Source organism: Notamacropus eugenii, chromosome 1 (genome assembly GCF_028372415.1).
Source record: "Notamacropus eugenii isolate mMacEug1 chromosome 1, mMacEug1.pri_v2, whole genome shotgun sequence".
NCBI lineage: Eukaryota > Metazoa > Chordata > Mammalia > Diprotodontia > Macropodidae > Notamacropus > Notamacropus eugenii.
The window spans coordinates 490632797-490647431 of record NC_092872.1 but is presented as its reverse complement, the minus strand read 5'-3'; the positions used below and the strand labels follow the sequence as shown (position 1 = coordinate 490647431).

Sequence of the window (14635 nt, the reverse complement as noted above, 5' to 3'; positions counted from 1 at the left end):
GTAGTTAGAAAGATCTTAAGTTCTAGTTGTGCTTTTGATGCATTCTAGCTGTGTGACGAAGATCAAATCATTTAATCTCTCAGTGGTCTGGGGAATGTTCTAAAATCAAATTACAAACATGCATGGGGGGGGAGGGACTTTCCACACCAGGGTAGATCCCTACTTTGTATTTTCAATTGTTAAGTTCAAACGAAAATATAGGATAAAGCCAATAAAAAACAATAAAATTGACCTTTCCAGGACTATACACACTATACCAGGTAGTTCTCTTTCTAGCTCTAATCTATTCTACAGGGACATTATATATTCCATAATATCATTTCCAACTCTTAAGCATCTACAATTATCCTTGGAACCAACCTGAGAATCCCAGGCAAATTGCAAGGCTATTTTCGAGGTCCTTATTTTAAAACACATGCCCATCATGAGTGAGGAAAGCAAGTGGGTATGTATACCAGCTGATAGTGAAGGAGCTCTCTCTGAAGAGAAAAACCACAGACCTCATCACTGACTCCAGTAAGGCAGCCAAAATCTTACCATTCCAGGTTTTCCCCCTCTCCCCCATGGTTTCTGCTTAAATACCCTAGTGTTCAGGGCCAGACAAACTTCCCCTGAGAAGTAAAGATTATTCACCTAGAAAACGATGTGACTGTCACATCCCCGGGGGACCACAAGACAATTAGGCAGTTTTTCTGCCTTGTCCTTAAGCAACCTGTGAAGCATGGAGGCTTAACTACAACCCACCAATGTTTCACAGTGCGTTTATTCACAGAGAAGGAGAGGAAAGAAAGGCGCTGGTTTTAAATTGCATTCTTAGAAGCCTTGGCAGGGGCTGAAACAAAGCTGAACTTTAGAAGAAGGAAAAGAAAAAGGTTTTGCTTATCCTTTGAGGGCTGCAAAAAAGAAAAAAAAAATCAGGACACAGAACTGACAGCTTGCCTTGACCCAAACATTCAGCAAGAGAGAAAAAACTGGAAAAAAAAAAAGCTAATGAGAAGGCACCTCCCTCCTTTCTTTGAAGAGGTGGGGGACTATGGCTGCAGACTATTGCCTACATCAGACTTTTACCATTTATTGGTTATTATACATGGTAAACTGCTTCCTTTCCCTTTTACTCTTTAGTGTATGAAAAGGTTCTTCAGGAAGCATATTAAAATATCAATACAAAATTATTTTTATAAAAAAGAAAAGAGAAGGGGCTGAGGGCAAGAGTCTTTTCATAGACTCAGATACAGAGGAGGGGTGGAAATGGTCCAAACATCCATGATTTCTTTGGTGCTCATGGGAGAATTGGGGAAAACTGATCACTCACACCCTGGAATGTTGAGATAGTGAGGGAAAGAGGAAAATCCTCTGGATCCCTGATCCAAAGGAAAAGCTGGAAATGGATTCTTGAAATTGGAAGAGAAGGTTATACTAGATATTCTAAGGAAGGTCATGGAGTAATGGAGCTGGGTGAGGCAAGGGCCAGAAGAGTTACAGTGATGAGTAGTTGGGATTAAAAATGTTGTGCCCACTTTCTCCAAAGCTCTGAGCCCTCAGTTTCACCTCATTTTTGGATTCATTCCCTGAAAGGGTGAGACTTTATCTCTTTGAGCATCTGACTCCTCATCTGTGAACAAGAAGATTAATCATTCGCCTACCTCCATCATTGGGCTCCTTGAAGAAGAGGAAGGCTGGTATTGCAGAAAGATTGTCAAATGTGGGACTCGAAACTAGCTACGTGACCAGACAAGTCACTCTTTCAACTCCAGTTTTCTCCTATCTCTAAAATGGGAACAAAACCTGTAATACCTATATCTCATTGGATCATCATGAGAATGTATGTAAAGTGTTTTGCAGATTATTAAATACTTTATTAGTTGTTATTCTAACCACACTTAATAAAGGCTAACATTTATATAGTTCTTACTGTGTGACAGACCCAGAGCTTTATAATTATTACCTCATTTGGTCCTCATAACTGCTATGGGGCATAGGTGCTATTACCTCCATTATATAAATGAAGAAACTGAGGCAAACTGGGTTTAAGTGACTTACCCAGGGTCACACAGCATCTGAGAACAGATTTGAACTTAGGTGTTTCTGTCTCCAAATCTAACTATCTTATCCCTTCTGTTCTATCCACTGTACTACTAGATCTGAGAGCACTTAGAAGCTTTCTTACCCCAGCAAAGAAGGGTATTTATAAGATAGAGTAGACCCCGGCTATCAGACCTCTCTCCTTTGGCTTAGGAGGCAAAGCAGTCATTTCCATCAGACTGGGAATCCATGAAACCAAAGCTTCCATGAAATCAAATAGAGGTAATAAAATAATAAACAAACATAAATAAATGAATAAAAATAATAATAGAGGTAATAAAATCACTTATGAGGTTAAGATCTAAGAAAATGCCAGCTTCCCTATCCTGTCCTAGAGCTTGAAATTATCATCAGTTCCTTTCTCTGCTTACAGGGTTAGGCTCTAGAAAGACTGGCATAGAACACACAAAGGTCAATCTGCAAGAGACATTTAACGATCGGTAGCCAGGGTGACCATAACAATGACATGGGTCTCTCCCTCCCCAAGGAAATGGAACCCAGCATAAGCAAGCTTTCAGGGAGGAATGGAAGCAGGGCACTGTCACAAAGATGCTTAATGAATGTTTGCTGAAATGGATTTTGACTGCTTCTTAATGTTACCTAAGAGGAACATTTGAGAGGGAAATGAAGTACATCAACACAGGTTCCTAAAATGTTCCCTTTCTATCATTTCTCTAAACCCCTCTCCCCAAAATATAATGGTTTCTCCCTTAAATTCTTTAAAGTATGGTTAGTATTTTCATGCAATGGACTTCAAATGAAGTTTGAAGGCAAAGGAACTGGGATCTGAATCCTGGCTTTGCTATTATTATCTATGTGACCTTGGACTAGTTATTTAATCCTCTTAGGCCTCAGTTTCCTTATCTGTAAAACAAAGATATTTGGCCTCTGAGGTCCTTTCTATCTCTAACTCTATGATCCTATTATGAGGTTCCTGTCTCTCCTTATGTTCTCTCATAGTGATATCCATTCTCATTCTCATTCTCTCTCTCTCTCAGAAGCTAGGTGAAAAAGAGTGGCTACGTACAGTGACAGCTTCTTCTTGGTGGAACTTGTTCTGGGGAAACCAGATCAAATTCTGGGCAGTACAAAGGTCTATGTGAGCTCTCCTTCCCCTAGGGGAGACTCAGCTAATCCCTAGCCAAAATACCCACCTGATCACACTTAGAAAACAAAAGCTCTTCTTTTTGGAGGGAAAGGGAGGTTAGTGGGCAGAATATACAAGCTATAGGTGGGGTGGGGGGATACAGCAACTCCAAGGAGAGCCAACTGGGAAAGGAAAGGCTTGGGCTCAGTTCCATCTATGACCTTGTGCTACTGCAGTTTAGATTTCTAGCTCAAATCATCTCTCTGTTTCAGCTGAAAGATCCAGCTTTTAGGAAAAAGGGTAGTGTGGGATATTATGTACAGGAAACTAGATCTGAAATCAAAAAGGCTTGGATTCAAATCTTGCCTGAGACACTAACACTCTTCTGTGCAACCGAGTTTTCTCATTTGTAAAACGTGGGCGATAAGAGCGCCTATGTCAAAGGATTGTTGCCGATGATTCTGGTAAAATACCTTCCAAATCTTAAAATTAATATAAAATTAATATAAATGCACACTATAATGATGAGGAAGATGGGTTCTCTGAGGAGTGATTAAGATGGACAGGGACATGGGGAAGCAGAGGTGGGAAGAAAGAGTCACAACAGAAAATATTTGCTCCTATCTTATACAGTCCAAGTCAAATCACTACTAGTAAATATGAAGAACCCCAGAGCTAGAACTAAACTATTAGAAAACTTACCCAGGAACGAGTGGTCTGGCAAGGTGAGTAGGTCCTCACACAGTCTCCATGAAACACTTAAAACACTTGCACTGAGAGGTCATAAACTTAGATAGAGTTCCATCACCAAAAGTGTAGTAATTCAATCAGGGAAGTACACACGAGCCCCATTATTTTTTAATTAAATTCCATCTCCCCCTCCCCCAGCTTTCCCCTCCTTCAACACAGATTCTAAAGAAGCTTGCAGAGTGCACTGGAAGAATGCAACATTTAATCTTTGCAGATTACTACCAAGGAGGGAGCGGGAGGCGAGAGAAATTAAATTATTTTGCAGGATTTAATTTTAAGAATCTAATAAGAGCTTTCTGGACCCAGGCAAACTCACAAGCATTAAAATACACAGGCACCTTTTGGGTGGCAAGTAAAGGGAGAAAGGGGAAGGAGGAGAGTCCTGCAAATTAGTCCAGCCTGAAAGGGGGGAGAGGGGGAGAAATTTTTTTCAGCCTTCTACAATTCAGAACCATATGCCCTAATGCACCCCCCCACCTCCACGCAACACACAACTGTCAGATGATACATTTTATAACCTTTGTTTCTCCTGTGCCTCTACATAGACATCTCCCCCGACCCCTTCCCCAATTTTGAGGCAGCATGCCCCACCCCACTCCCCCTCTCCTAGCCTCAGCAGTATGACAGGGCCCCAGCCATCCAAAAATAAGGAAGCATCTTAAAAGGTCAATTAGAAGAGCTTACGGAACCTCAGCCTCTGCTCCCTGCTCCGGCTCATTACCTAGTATGGTGGAGATGCCTGGAATTTTTTTTCTCCTTGTGCAAGTTAGTCTATGAGTCAGCATTAACACATATGAGAACATCAGGGCATCAGGAATACTGCCTAGTTCTGATGCAATAGAGGTTGTAAAAAAAAAAAAAAGTGCATTCAGTTTGGACAGCAGCCTGTAATTCAATTGCCTTCACTTTTCAATTACTGCCTGAGAGGTCTACAGTTACCCAGGCTGCATAAAAGAAGGGAACTTTGCTTACATCTCAGGCTCAAATTAATGACTTCTTACTTTTGGCTACTGCCTGTTCCCCCTGTGAAGAGACAGCCCGGCTGTAGTGCAGTTAACCCTTGAGAGGTGGTTCACTTGTTCTGATGCTCTTTGGATGGAACTCAACTTGGTACCACTTCCTGGGGAAAAGCAGCTGCTGCCATGCAAGGTTTTGGCCAGAGGATCCAGTTAGGCATTAAACTATCACGCTTCTCTAAAGCGAGGCCACAGCTGCAATGGGGCTTTATTGTTCATGAAAACACCAGCTTCCCTGTAGGGACCCAGGTAAGCAGAAAGCCTTTTGCACGAGTTCAACTCTGAAGGCTGGTTCTCCCAGGGCCAAGTAAAACAACAATCTCTTCTATTTTGAATCTCCTCTATCCTTTTCTTCATTGGTTATAAGTCCATTACCTTGTATGATGCTGACAACAAGCCTGTGGTGTTGAAAAGGCAGGGGTGATCAGCCCTGTTGGAAATCCGGGGAAACTAAGGCGTAGAGAGAAGAGAGGACTCTTCCAACGTCATGTAGCAAGTTGTTGATGTTAGAGCTAGGACCCAGGCCACACTACCTTGCAGCTACCCCCTACTAGATGACAAATAATTGCTTAGAAAAATCTCTAGCAGGCTGGCATCAGACCATCATAACCTTGTTCTAAGGGCACCAATTATAACGTCATTTTACACATTTAAAAACATTTGACCTCAAGGATGGTGCTTTTTAATGCAAAGAGACAACATACCAGAACCCTCCAAAGTTTCATTCTCCCTCTTCTTTCCCGCACAGCCCCAGAATAGAGAAAAGAAGGCCCTTTCACCCACAAGCACTCTATGATGGAAAAATGTTGCTGTGACAGGAAATTTTAGATTTCCTGATTTTTACCCACTAATGGGACAGATTCTGGATCTTTGAGGTACTGAACTAAGTAATCAATTGTTCTTAAGTTCTTACAAGGAAGGGGGTGGTCCAGATGGTTTGATTTGAGGATTACAGGGAGATAGAGAAGTTGGGGTACAAGCAGTCTGGGGTGGGAACCCCAGCAAACCCTTTCCACAGCATGAACTTTCAAACTTCCTGAACAGCTCTACTCCCTATTACAGGCCTCTTGTGACCCCAAACATCCAATATTTATGTGCCTGAAAATATAAGGGATGGCTGGTTTCTCACTTGAATCTAACAAATATCCTTCTTTGTTTTGGAGGGCTGGCTTAGCAGACAAACACAATGATGCTGACATATCCAATGATAGGGAGACAGAAAAGGGACAGAAGTGTGGTAGAGAGAAGATCTGCTACCAACTTAACTAGCTTAGATGTTTGACCTTGGGCAAGTCACGTTCCTCTCTTGAGCTCCAGCTACTTCACATGTAAAATGCTGCTTAGGGGGCTGTTAGTGTGGGTAGATACTGATGAGACTAGTAAGGAGATATATGTTCTTCATCTAAATTCTACCTCTAAGATTTAGACTCATTAAAAAACTTGGGACTTTTATCCAACTCTGTTCCATTTACAAATGGATCACATGATTAAGGATCTAATGGATCACTGCCAATCCAAGCATTTAAGCTCCTGGATTTGTTTGGGAGGAGATGGGGGAAGGGAAGCCACCTAACCTGAACAGGAGGCCCAGGCTTTTGTGAGTGAAAGTTTACCATAAATATGCCCGTACCTGCATATTTTAAATCTCAATATTGTGACTTTCACATTGGGGGAAGGAAATAACAAAACAACAAACAAAAAAACACCAGCAGCAAATTAAACCAGCAGGCAGAGGAAAAGAATTGGGTGGGTTTCCCAGCCCTTTGATGTTAGACGTTATTGCCCTCACTTAACAAAGGAAGAGGAAAAGGAGCTACCCCCCCACCCCCAATCTTTCTCAGACATCTCCAACAGTATGACTTTCCTTCTAAGGGGCGACCTAGTTCCTGCTTGTCCCCCACCAAAAGCAAACCCAGCCCCCAATCTGGCTGCCCGGGGAGAGGCTCTGAAAGCTATTTGCACAAACTAAGGGCCAAGTCCTTTGGAGTGTGTGAATCTCTTCACTGCTACAAAATGGTTCTAGAATGTTTCAAAAGAATTTAAACAGTGTTTTGAATAGAGCTGACAATCTCTCTCACCCATATTTGTAATTTAAATAACTTAAGCTTAAAGACTGCCTCCCTTGGGCACGGTTTAATAACTTAAAAACCTTTTCCTTACTCTGTATGAAAACCAGAGTTGTCTCTCCCCTTTCCTCTACCCCCACCCCAGTTCTCACCAAATCACCCCAGACATTTCCCAGATCTCCCCAAAGCAGGGTTCCCATGATGCTCTAAGGGAATCTGAAAGTGCTAAGTACATGGGGCATAAAAAATTCAGTGTCTCCATCTGCCTTTTCCTGGTTTGGATTGCCTTTAGGATTGGAGTGAGCAGACATACATTCTCTTCAGTGTTTCCCCACCCTATCACTTAATTTCCTTTCCTGTGTCCCTAGCCAGGTTCCTGAAAGGTCGCTGAAACTCTTCTTCCTCCATCTTCAACCACTGCTGAAGGAGAAATAGATAAGGAAGGTTCCACCATCACAGATTTCTGATTCCATGGGGGAGGAAGGAGTACATAAAAGAGATGAGGTTTTAGTCTTGAAAACAACCTAGCTTAACTCAGGAGATTCTAGGTATGATGGCCCAAATGTTAGAAAGAGACAAGATATGGCCTAACCACCTCCCTCTCCCCATCCAACTCACAGTAAAATGCCTACACAGCCCTGAACCTATTACTGAACTCATTAAAGACAGTGATACTTTGTAACATACTCCAATCTTTAATATTCATAGTTCTCCTCATTTGCATTGCCTGCCATAAATAGTTGAAGCAGAGAGGTAAGACACAAAGCCTTCCTTGCATTTCTAATTATGCTTAAAAATCAGATGTAAATCACAACACATCCAAGATACAGACAATATTAAAACGACTGCCGGCACAGTGAAAATCGCTTTGTGGGAAAAGAAAGCCAGTTAACAGTAAGAGGAAGAATCAAAGCATGTTCCCCAGAGCCACATGCATGTGGTTTCAGAGAGGTTGTGTAGCAGAGGAGGAGAAAAAGCAGCTTGGGGCCATAGAACCAGACTCCCCGGCACCCGACTGGGCTGGGGCAAAGAAAGTGCTGGCTTCACCAGTGAGCCCAGCTAATATCACTCACTGGCCACTAACCTTTGGCTGCAAGGAACATGACTAGGAGGTGCTGAGAGAGGGGATGGCTGGCTATGTTGAGCGGTCAACAAGCAACCCAGGCCCAAGCCATGTATGTTGTCAACAGCCAAGCTGCTGAGGGTGATCTTCCAGAGCTTCGAACCCTGGTCTGTGCAATGCTGCTGCCTCTGAGATGATATAATCTCCAGCCAACCCAGGCCCCTCCTCCTTTACCCCCCATCTTACCTACCCCAGTGCTCTCAGGCCGCCACTGACACCTGCTGGCCGAGGCAAGAAGTGACCAGTCACCACTGCAGGAGGGAAATAGGAAAAGGTTTCACTGGCTAAGCATATTTCTTACCAGGGTTTGTGTTTTTCTTAGGAGTGGGTATGGAGAGGTGGGAAGGAAAGACAAAAGTGCCAGCTAATTGAGAAAAACTAATTAAAAAATAAAGGGTATGGGGGTGAGGGGTGGGGAAGAGGTTTAGTCTTCCTCCTTCCTGTACTGAATCCATCCCCTCACATTCTATGGAAGGGCAGTCCTCTCCTAGCACTGGGCTTGGAGGGCAAGGGGATCGGGCGTGGGGCAATGTTAGCCCTATTTTCTGAAGATCTGAAGGAGCCAAGAAGTAGGAGAGGAGGTGGATAAGAAAGGATTGGAGGTGCTGAAGCTTTAGGTAGCCTCCCAAAAAAGCAACAATACAGGCTAGGCTATTCATAAAGATGAAGTCATTGGAAAATCACTCCTAGCCTCAAACCTCCTGGGAGTCAAAGGACTTGGGTTCATATCCTACCTTTGATACTTACTACTTGTATGCCTAACCCTGGGAAAGTCACTTAAACTCCATGGGTTTCAAATTTTCATCTATAAAATGATAGGCTATGCTACCCTTGACTAAATTGATCTCCCAATTCTTGCCCTATTTCCCTAAACTCAATACCTGATGATGACAGTTTATATGCAACAAGCCCCACTGTGTAGGCCATTTTCTTTAACGTGATGCTCACAAACAACCCTGTGGGGCAAATATCCCTATTCTATACAAGGAAGGGCTTGCCGATGGTAACTAATATCCATTACACCTGGGACTTCAGTATTAACCTGATACTGATGTCAGTATTCTGACCTGAATCAACGAAACAACTTCTGGGAAGACCAACTGCACTAGAGGGCGGATGGAGCAAATATGGAGAGGAAGCACACCCTTTCATAGCTTCCTACTTTTAGCTAAGTTCAGTAAGGTTTCAACATAGCAGAAGTACAGTTAAGTTCACTCCCTCAATATTTCAGTACCGTGGGGATAAAGCCTTTAAAAGAAAGCTTCAAGAAGGAAGACCTTCCAGAGGGAGGTTAATGATTGCTGTCCCTCCCACACGCATTCACTTTGTATTGTATGCCCACTTATCTGCATATACTGTTCCCTCAGAGGTAGAACAAAAGCTTCTTGAGGGGGGAGAGACAGAGGGAGAGACAGAGAGAGAGAGAGAGAGAGAGAGAGAGAGAGAGAGAGAGAGAGAGAGAGAGAGAGAGAGTGTGTGTGTGTGTGTGTGTGTGTCTAAGAAATACTTCAATGCTTGTGGAATTCAACTGAATTCAAATCTGGTCACTTCATCCTACTTACAATTCAAACAAGAGCATGAAGGTACTGCACTGGGCCAAGGTGATTAATGATAGTTAACATTTACAGAGTACTTACTATGTGCCCTGAAAGGTTGGTGCTGTTATAGCCTCAATTTTACAAAAGAAACGGACTCACTCAGCTAAGTAATAATGTCTGAGTTCATATTGACCCCAGGATCAGCACTCTCTCCACTGAGTCACCCAGCTGTCTCCAGGTGGACAGAAAGGGCCACAAAAAGGGCAAACGCAAGAATTTAAGCTAGTCCTATACGCCCCTACCAGAACCCCAGAAGAGTCTCTCTCTACTACCTTCTTTCTGGTACCTAAAGTTTACTCTCCAGACACCACGTAGTTGATCCACATTCAGACCAGACAAGGGTCCCCTCAACTAGAGTTGTTCTGCCCCACACCCTGATTTGTAGGGAAGGTACCAACTCTTCCAACTTCAGTAACAACAGCTTAAAGTACTCAACAATTTTATCTTGATTGATCCTCACCAAAACCATGGGAAGCAGGTGATAGCTCCATTTTAGAAATGAAGGAACTGAGAGATTACATAAAGTTCCACTTTTGGCAAGAAATTGTTCCCAGAGCCCTTTAATAGTAGTGTCTTCCCTCTGGTAATTACCAACAATCTATCTTGTATATGTCTTGTTTATACACAGTTGCTTGCAGGTGGTCTCCCCCAAGATCTCTAAGCTCCCTGGATGTTGTATTGTATTGTCTTCCCATCACTTACCCTCAGTGCTTGGGACATAGTAGGATGCTATGTTTACATAGCCAGCAGAGAAATGGGATAGAGAGCCGGCACTGAAATCACAGTTCAAGTCTGGCCTAAAAGAGGACTGGAGTTCAAATTTGGTCTCACACATTTACTAGTTGTGTGACTCTGGACAAGTAAGTCATTTAACCCTGTATGCCTTGGTTTCCTCATCTGTAAAATAAGCTGGAGATGGAAATGGCAAACCACTAGTATCTTCTCCACAAAAACTCCCAAATGGAGTCATGAAGAGTTGGACAAGACTGAAATAACTGAACAAGCACAACAGACTGAGTTAGCCAAACTAAAACACCTAGGAAAGTATTAGAAGCAGGATTGGAACTCAGGTCTTCCTGACACCAAGTCCAACACTCACTCTACTATGCTAAAGGTGTCAACTACATGGACTTCATGAGGCTGTAAGCATTCTCAGCTACTACCTGAATCAGATTTAAATGCAACTAGGAAATATGAAATACAATAAAACAGATGACATTACATTTTAAAACTAAGTCAATATGCAGTCGGCATGAATCCTTATGTCCAGTTGAGCGGCCCCATTTCCATCTGAGTTTGACCCCAGTGTATACTACACCACCTTCTTGCCCAAAAGAGAAATTGGATGCACCTGAAGTTATTGCTGAAATTGGCCTACCTTATTTCTTACCTTGTTACTGTGAACTGAGTGTGCCTGAGATGTTATACAAATAATAATTCCTATGCATTAAATTGAAATAGCTGAAATATTGAAACAGTTGAAATAATACTAGATAGTGAATAATGGTACTTATCCTTGGCTCTGTTATCAATGCTGAGTTGAGAAGGCTACTTTCCCATTTAGGCCTTGATATCCCCATCTGTAACATCCTCTAATGAGACTTTCAGCTCAGAGATTATATAGGAGGAAATAAAGGAGTTTAGGATCCTGGATTTTAAGACCATAGGGACCAACTAGGCCAGAGAGTCTTAACCTTGGCTTGGTAAACTTAAAAAAATATATTTCTAACTATTTGGTTTCTTTTTAATATTGTGTTTTATTTTACGCATTTAAAAACATTCAGAAAAGAGGCACATAGGCTTTATTCACTAGACTGTCAAAGGGGTCCCTGACACAAAAACTCCTAGCCTAATCTAACAAACTTCATTTCACAGAAGAGGAAAACTGGTGGCCAGAAAGAGGAGTGAGTTGTTTAAAGTCACATAGCTAAGTAAGCAAAAAATTGAGATTCAAATCCAGTTCTCCTTCCCCTACGGATGCTGCTTTCATGTTACCAAAAAAAAAAAAAAAAAAAAGATTTTAAAAAACAAACACAAAAACAGAGCTTTAGAGCCCCCTAGTATATAGAAAGCAAGTGTTCAACTTTCACATCGACCACAAAAGGTGGTGGTGAGGATTTTAATAACCACATTACTGTGTGCTACTCAGAGGCACTTAAGAGACTGTTGTGTGTGTTTTTTTTTTTAAGTCTCCTAGATTTTTAATAAATAATAAGTCTCTTCTTCAGCAGGAAAGTTTCAGGTTGCACACCAGAAAACACCCACAACATCAAAACCAAATTCATTTAACCACTGGGCAATGCATTTCAGAATCAGCTATTTGAGCTGTTTCAAGCTTTCTGCAGTCCTTTTAACGCTTTTCTGGGGGTATCCTGAGGAATCATTCCCCACCACCTCCCCCACGGCTGGCACAGTGGATAGGACACAAGGCCTAGAGTCAGGAAGACCTGAGTTCAAATTCAATCTCATTAATCCAACCTTAGATACTTACTGGGTGACCCCAAGCAAGTCATTTAACCTGTTTGCCTCAGTTTCCACAACTGTAAAATGGAGATGACAGTACCTACATCTCCTCAGATTATTGTGAGGAATAAATAAAATTTACAAAGTGCTTAACACAGTGCCCATCACATAGTAGGTACTATATAAATGCTTATTCCCTTTCCCCAAAGTTGGCAAGGGTGACTGAAAACCAAGGACGGTTTGAATTTAAACAATATGGCTGTTCACTCCACTGTCAAGAACCTTGACACTAATGAGGAGGAAGTCCTGGGCATATATATATATATATATATATATATATATATATATATATATATATATATATATATATATATATATATATATATAGGTGTCAGGGGGCTCTAATGACTTGAACTAGGAGACATTCTCAGCTCTGCTACTAGTGATGATGAATTAAACAGTAATGAAGAACAGAGAGATATTTACTTTGGTGAACTAGGAAGATCACTAGATTGGAATCAAGAGATCTGGTTCAAATTCCACTTCCAAAGCTTAAATCTCCAAACTTCTAATCTGTCTATAAAATGAAAATAATAACACAAGCACAGCGGCTACCTCACAGGGTTGCTGGGAGGATCAAATGAGGTAATGTGGACTCAGTGCCTTGTAAATTTTAAAGTCCAAGGTGAGGGTCAGCTAATAGGAACTTAGGAAACTAAACCTGGAGAACACAAGATATAGCTATGGAGAGGTCCCTTCCTTCAAAATGAAGAGGATACAAAGAGAGGCAAAAAGAGCAAAAAGACCTATTTCTACAAAAATATTTATAGCAGCCTTTTTTTTTTAGTGGCAAAGTATTGGAAATTGAGGGGATGCCCATCAATTGGGGAATGGTTGAACAAGTTGTGGGATATGAATGTAATGAAATACTGTTATGCTCTAAGAAATGACAAGTAGGGTAATTTCAGAAAAACCTAGAAAGACTGACATGAACTGATGAGAAGAACCGGGAGAACACTGTACCCAGTTAACAGCAATACCGTACAATGATTAACTGTGAAGGACTTGGCTATTCTCAGTGATACAGTGATCCAAGACAATTCCAAAGGATTCATGATTCCACACGCAAGAAAAAATGGCCTCTGAATGAAGATTGAAGCATTTGTTTTTACCTTACTTTTTTTCGTAGTTTTTTTTTTTGGTGGTCTGTGTCTCTTCTTTCACAACATGACTAATAAGGAAATGTGTTATGCAAGATTGCACATGTATAACCTATATCAAACTGCTTACCAACTCTGGGAGGAAAGAATTTGAAACTCAAAATTTTTAAAAATGAATGCCAAAAATTATTTTTACATGTAATTGGGGAAAAAATAAAATGTTATTTAAAAAAAAATAATCAAGGCAAGTGTAACTAGAGACAGGAGGATAGAATGAATGGTAGTAGTAGATAAATTGCTGGACTTAGAGTCAGAAAACCCCTGTTCAAATCTGATCTCAGGCATTTAATAGCTGTGCGGCCCTGGTCACAAGTCATTTAACCTGTTTGCCTCAGTTTCGTCCTCTGTAAAATGAGGATAATAATAGCACTCATTTCTCAGGATAGTAAAAATAAAATGAGACACTATTTGCAAAGTGTTTTGAAACTTAAGGCATTATATTATAAAAATGTTATTGCTCATGCGATTAGAGATGGTTTTATGTGGTTTGACAGGGCAAAACTAGGATCACTTGGTGAAACAACTTTCTAACAAAGGATAGGAATCCACCAATAGGGTGGGGAGAGATGCCTCTCTCTTACAAAATAGCAAAATCTCTTATCACTGGAATTGTTCAAGTGGGGGTAGGGGGTATCTGCTCAAGGATGACGAATCCTATCCTCTCTAGTATAAAACACAAGCTCCTCAGCGTGGCATTCAATTCAAGCCTTCTACAACCTGGAGACTACCTTCCCAGACATATTTCACATCACTCATCTTCATGCGGTCTATATTCCAACAAAATGGCCTGCTTCAACCATCTCCCCATATCTGGGCTTTCATACAGGTTATCTTCTGGGCCTAGAATTAAATGCTTCATGATCTCCACTTCTCTCAGAATCCCTGGATTCCTTCAAGCATCAGTTCAGGTACCTCCAGCAATAGGAAAGGAAGTCTTTCCTCAGGCCATCAAGTTATGAGTGCTATCCCTTTCTGCACTCTGCTCTCTGAGAATAGGTCTTCCTTTCATTTTTGTCTCTGTATCCCTAACTTCTAGTATCCTGGGGAGGAAGAGAGGCGTAGGAGAAGGAAGAAGCTTTTATTAAATGCCTACCATGTGCACATAATGCACACAGGAAACACTCAATGTTTGCTAAAAGAATGAATGCTCTAGGCCTTCTGGTACCATCTGTCCTAACTACAGTGATAAAATAAGAATATGTATGTATTCTGCTTCATTGAAGAATTCCT

General features: G+C 41.5%; 1 protein-coding gene across 7 annotated transcripts in view; it reads right to left on the bottom strand.

The window, feature by feature from the left end:
- Positions 1-14635, bottom strand: part of NACC2 (NACC family member 2) — a 128493-nt gene that overhangs the window by 47621 nt on the left and 66237 nt on the right. The window contains exon 3 of one of the 7 annotated variants that reach the window (XM_072632977.1): positions 8315-8375. The exons of 5 other annotated variants lie outside the window; for them this stretch is intronic. The gene's annotated coding sequence lies outside the window, so the exon portion shown is untranslated. Of the gene's footprint in view, positions 1-4608; positions 7095-8314; positions 8376-14635 lie in introns of those variants that run through there. One more of the 7 variants, XM_072632981.1, reaches the window with a different exon arrangement.